The sequence below is a fragment of the Triticum dicoccoides genome, chromosome 4A (genome assembly GCF_002162155.2).
Source record: "Triticum dicoccoides isolate Atlit2015 ecotype Zavitan chromosome 4A, WEW_v2.0, whole genome shotgun sequence".
Classification (NCBI taxonomy): Eukaryota; Viridiplantae; Streptophyta; class Magnoliopsida; order Poales; family Poaceae; genus Triticum; species Triticum dicoccoides.
In genome coordinates, this window is record NC_041386.1 from 14,256,742 (window position 1) to 14,262,286 (window position 5,545).

Sequence of the window (5,545 nt, forward strand, 5' to 3'; positions counted from 1 at the left end):
AGGAAACATAACCATCTTTGATCAACGAGCTAGTCAAGCAGAGGCATACTAGTGACACTATGTTTGTCTATGTATTCACACATGTATCATGTTTCCGGTTAATACAATTCTAGCATGAATAATAAACATTCATCATGATATAAGGAAATAAATAATAACTTTATTATTGCCTCTAGGGCATATTTCCTTCAGCTGGTTCATCTTCCTTAAGAATAATTGGTGTATTGTCCGCATATTAGAGGACCGGGCAAGGGAGTGTTGGAGAGATGGGGTGGGTGAGTAGGTTTTGATCATGAGCGTTTATGATCATCCTTTGGAGGACATCTGCGGTAATTATGAATAGGAAGGGAGACAGTGGGTCTCCGTGACGTAAACCGTTCTTACATTGAATCCATGGGACAAAAATTCCATTAAGGAGGATGGCCGTTTTTTTAGAACTAAGAAGGGAGTCAATCCAACTAATCCATTTGTTTGAGAAGCCCCTAGCAGCCAAAATGGCAAGTAGTGAAAGCCAACACATTGAGTCGAAAGCCTAGGATAAGTTTAGCTTAATGACCATGGTAGGGGCTTTTTTCATAGCGCAAACATGCAGGAGGGTTAGCCACATAAAGAATTTTTCCGGAGATGGTGCGTCTTGATAGAAACCTGGTTTGATCCGGTGCACAAGAAGCGGGACGACCGCCTTAAGATGATGGGCGAGAAGTTTGGCAATGGCTTTTACAGGGCAACTTTAAAGTCAAATGGGTCTGAAAGCGTCCGACGCAGGGGAGTCTGGAGCCTTTCGGAGAAGGACGATATAGGCTCGTTTGAGGCAAGAGAAGTTTGTTAACTGGTCGTAAAAACATATAAAAAGGTTAAAAAATTGGTTTAAAAATGGGCCAGAATTTGTGATAAAAAACTAGCGCAAAACCATCCGGGCCAGGGCTAGCAAAAATGTTTATGTCTGCAAAGGAGTCATAGGTTTCCTGACCTGTGAAGGGAGAATCCATGTGCAAAAGTTGTGGAGTGAGTGTGGGGTAAAAAGGTTGCAGCGAGAAATTCCACACCGGCAAGAATGGTGTTCCAAGAATTAATGCGTAATAGAAGGTGAGAATGTGACTTTTAGCATCCTAGATATGAAAATTTGATTGTCATGTGAGATTGAGTGGATTTTATTATGCCGATTTGGGAGGCTGAGGCATGAACGTACCTAGAGTTTTCATCACCTTGGATAGTCTTTTTGATTTTTGACCTCAGCCGTCAGTAGATCAGCTTTTCTGAAATCGTTCTATGAAACAGCTTAATGACTACATGTCATAGAGCAAGTACTGCGGGGGAGGGAAATCATGACTCTTTGATGAAGTCGAGGAGGTCTATCATGAGTTTGAAATTTGTCTCACGAGTGTTGATAGGGTTAGTGTATTTGCGCCACACCCGAAGTGCAAGACGACATTTTTTAGTGCACGAGTAATTGTGAGAAGGGCAGTGTCGGTGTCAAAACCGGCGGATCTCGGGTAGGGGGTCCCGAACTATGCGTCAAGGCCGGATGGTAACAGGAGACAAGGGACACGATGTTTTTTACCCAGGTTCGGGCCCTCTCGATGGAGGTAATACCCTACTCCTGCTTGATTAATATTGATGATATGGGTAGTACAAGAGTAGATCTACCATGAGATCAAGGAGGCTAAACCCTAGAAGCTAGCCTATGGTATGATTGTTGTGTATGGAGTTGATTGCCTATGGACTACAACCCTCCGGTTTATATAGGCACCGGATAGGGTTAGGGTTACACAGAGTCGGTTACAATGGTAGGAGATCTTGAATATCCGCATCGCCAAGCTTGCCTTCCACGCCAAGGGAAGTCCCATCCGGACACGGGACGACGTCTTCAATCTTGTATCTTCATAGTCCAGGAGTCCGGCTGAAGGTATAGTTCGGCTACCCGAACACCCCCTAATCCAGGACTCCCTCAGTAGCCCCTGAACCAGGCTTCAATGACGACGAGTCCGACGCGCAAATTGTCTTCGGCATTGCAAGGCGGGTTCCTCCTCCAAGTCCTTCATAGAAGATTGTAGACACCAAGAGTAGTGTCCGGCTCTGCAAAATAAGCTTCCACATATTGCCATAGAGAGAATAATATTAACACAAATCAAATCTGCTGACGTATTCCGCAGTGCGTCATCACACTACAGCCAAGTCCTTTACTCGAATCGTTTTCACTTTTCCACCTCAGCGTGTTTTGCGAGGCGGTTTCCTTGGCACGTCTTGTCAAAGCAGAGATCGTGTGCCCCCCTTTTACGGGATTCTCATCAATACGGACGTGGGTAACCCAATCGTGCTTGTTAGCATGTTTTCTCGATTAAAAGCGAGTCCTAAACGGTTACGGGGAGGGCTCCTCGTATTCAACCTCTTATAAAGAGACCAAGGCCTTACTCCTTTTTCCAATCTCAAACGAGTTCGCCCGTCGCCTCGGGTTCCAACACCCTAGGCTCCAAATTCCAGACGCTTCGGACCTTCGACAATGTCCGGTTCCGACCTTCAAGGCCGATGGATGCCCTCCTCCGTCACGGAGGAGGACGTGCTAAAGTTGAGAGAGGCTAAGTTCTTGACCGCCGAAATTTCGCATAGGTTGCCTGCTCAAAGGCAGGCTATTCCCAGTCCCCAGCCCGGTGAGAGCGTAGTGTTCATGTCTCACTTCCTTCGGGGGTTAGGCTTTCCGATGGATCCCTTCGTGAGGGGGCTGCTGTTTTATTACGGGCTGGAATTTCATGAATTAGCTCCGGAGTCCATCCTCCACATTTCCTCATTCATCGTTGTGTGCGAAGCGTTCCTCCGTGTCACTCCTCACTTCGGATTATGGCTCAAGACTTTTGGAGTGGAGCCAAAGATGATCGAGGGACGGCACGCAAAGTGCGGAGGCGCTGTCATAAGTAAGAATGCTGATGCTCCATGGCCCGAGGGCTCCTTTCAAGAGGAGCTCGGCTTGTGGCAACGAGAATGGTTCTATATCACCGCTCCCAGGAGCGCCAAGTGGGCGGCGCCTCCTGCCTTTCGCTCGGGTCCCCCATCACGGCTAGAGTCATGGGTCAACAAAGGATTAGATTGGGGGTTATCAAAAGACGTGCCCTTGTTGCAGGGCCGCATCAAGGATCTCTTAGAAAGAGACCTCAACCTGGTCAAGGTGACACAGGTCATGCTGATTCGCCGAACACTGGCCGGCAAACGCCGCTCCCTTCGTCTGTGGGAGTTTAATCCGGAGGGACCACGAGCTCTCCATCATTTTATGGGCGCAACGCCCGTGGAGGTGTATAAACTGTTCTTTGGATCACAAATGATGTGTCCGGGTTTGACCGAGGACGCAGGGCTAAGCTGCAATCGCCCGGATACCGAAGTAAGTAACCTTGTGCCCGGACCTACTATCAATATAATCGTCATAAACTTGCCCCTAAAAGAGTTGTCCTTTTAAACAGGAGTGGATAGCGAAGGCAAAGCTGATCAGGTGTCCGGCTCCCCTTCCCGAAACCAGGTCGGATCCCGTGCTTGTCAGGATGTTGAAGATAATGCCTTTGGAGGGAAGTAAGGGGAAGGACAAGGGAACTATGGCCTCCTCGAAGGAGGCTGCTCCGAAGGGAGGAACCAACAATTCCTCTCCCAAGGGGAAGAAGAGGGCCGCCTCTGACGACCTGGAGACCATGGCCCCGAAGCGGGGGAGAAAATCCTCGTCAGAGGGTCCGACGCCGGGGAGTTCCTCGGCCGAACTACGCCCTCAAAGGGATCAGCCCTCCAGCGAGCCGTAAGTAGAGAGAGGTTTTCCTTTTGAGGGATGAAAGAAATCCTTGATTTATATCTGAGAAGATTAACCGAAATTTTACCTTGTAGCTCGAACCTCAGCCCTTCTCAGCAGAGCTCGTCTTCGGGGGATCTTCTTCCGGAGATGATGGAGAGCGGGACGCCTCCCCCTGTCGTACCGCCTAGCGAGGCGGGCGACCCTGAGGTGTCGTCGCGGAGGGTTTCTCTGAATCCGGCAGGGGCGGAAGATAGCTATGTGGCCCCCCAAGGCTCTCCGCGTGCGGCCTTCGAAAGAGGCCATAGGACAAGTCCGGCACCGTCTAGTGCTCGGCCGGAGGAGCTAAAGATTCTGCTGGGGCGAGCTTCTATCTCAAAGGAGCACCATGCGTTGATGGGCACGGTGATTGAAAGGATTTCATCCGCAGAAAGCGGATTGCATGAGGCCGTCAAAAGTTTACTGACGTGTTTTGAGGTACGTTAGATAGTGTACACTTTTGTTAGTTGCGCATAAGTAAGATGCGCCCTGTGTAGATAGTAGCCCCTGAGACTCTGCGCGTTGTCAAGAAATGACGGCACGCAGAGGATCATAATCCCATGTCTAAAATGTCGCCTTTGAATGTAGGTGGCGAGGTGTCCGGAATCCAGCCGAACTGATGATGTAGCCGAACTAAAGCGGCAACTGGACGTGGCAGATGCCGACATCGCGCTTGTCAACAAACGGCTTGATGAGGCTCAAGGTATGTAATTCTTCGGGCGGCATCGGGTAAGAGGAGCTTCATTCCAGTGTCTTACAATGTGTGTGCTTGACGCAGATGGTACGGCCGCCGTGGAGAATCTTAGGGCAGAACTTGCCCGAGCTAAGGAGCAAGCCAGAAAAAGCGATGCAGCTGCCGAGAAGGCCCTTGAAGAGCTGAGAGCCGAACAGGCTGCTCACTGCCGAAGCAAAGAAGAGATGGCCGAGATGGCCGAGAAGTTAAAGAGCGCTGCAGACCGTTGCAAACTTCTTGAGAAAGAAGACCGGGCGAGACAGACGGACTTAGAGAAGGCCGTTGCCGATGCCAAGGACGCTCGCTCTGCGATGAGAGCTGTGAAGGAGGAGCTGCGTCAGGCCGAACAGATTGCGGCTGGAAAGCCCTTTATGCTGCGAAGGAAATTTTGTGATCCGAAGTTTGCTCCGTTGGACCGGATGTGGAGTGTGGAGGATACCTATCTGGACTTGGCAGCGAGTGCTGCTGATGCGACCGAACACTTTCGAGATCAGAAAGATCGCGAAGTGGAAAAGCTTTTCTGGTCGCAGTTTCACAATCCAGAGCGTCCACTGGCAGTGGATGATCGTTTGGCTCAATGGGCCGAACTGAATAGGTTGTCTGGACTCGCCATGAAGTACGTCATGGGTCACCTGTGGCCGGGGAGATCGGAGCCGAAGAGTTATTTTAGCTTGGTGCAGCAATTCCTTGACGCGGTGCCGCGTATAAATGCAATGAAGAGGTCAGCATGCATAGAGGGCGCTAGGATGGCTCTTGCCCGTGTTAAGACATACTGGGCAGAGATGGAGACCACTGTTGTTGCGTTCTGAGATTCGGACAAAAGCCGAGTACCCTCCGAGCACTATTTTCAGGAAGTTTTTGAAGGCGCTCGTGTAATAGAGACGCAGTGCCCGAAAGATGCTATGTTATGATAGCATATGTAATTATAAAGTAATATTTTGATAAACTATAGTGGCCTTTTTTTATACTTGTGCCTCCAAGTATTGGGAACACCTCCTATGTGGCCGTTT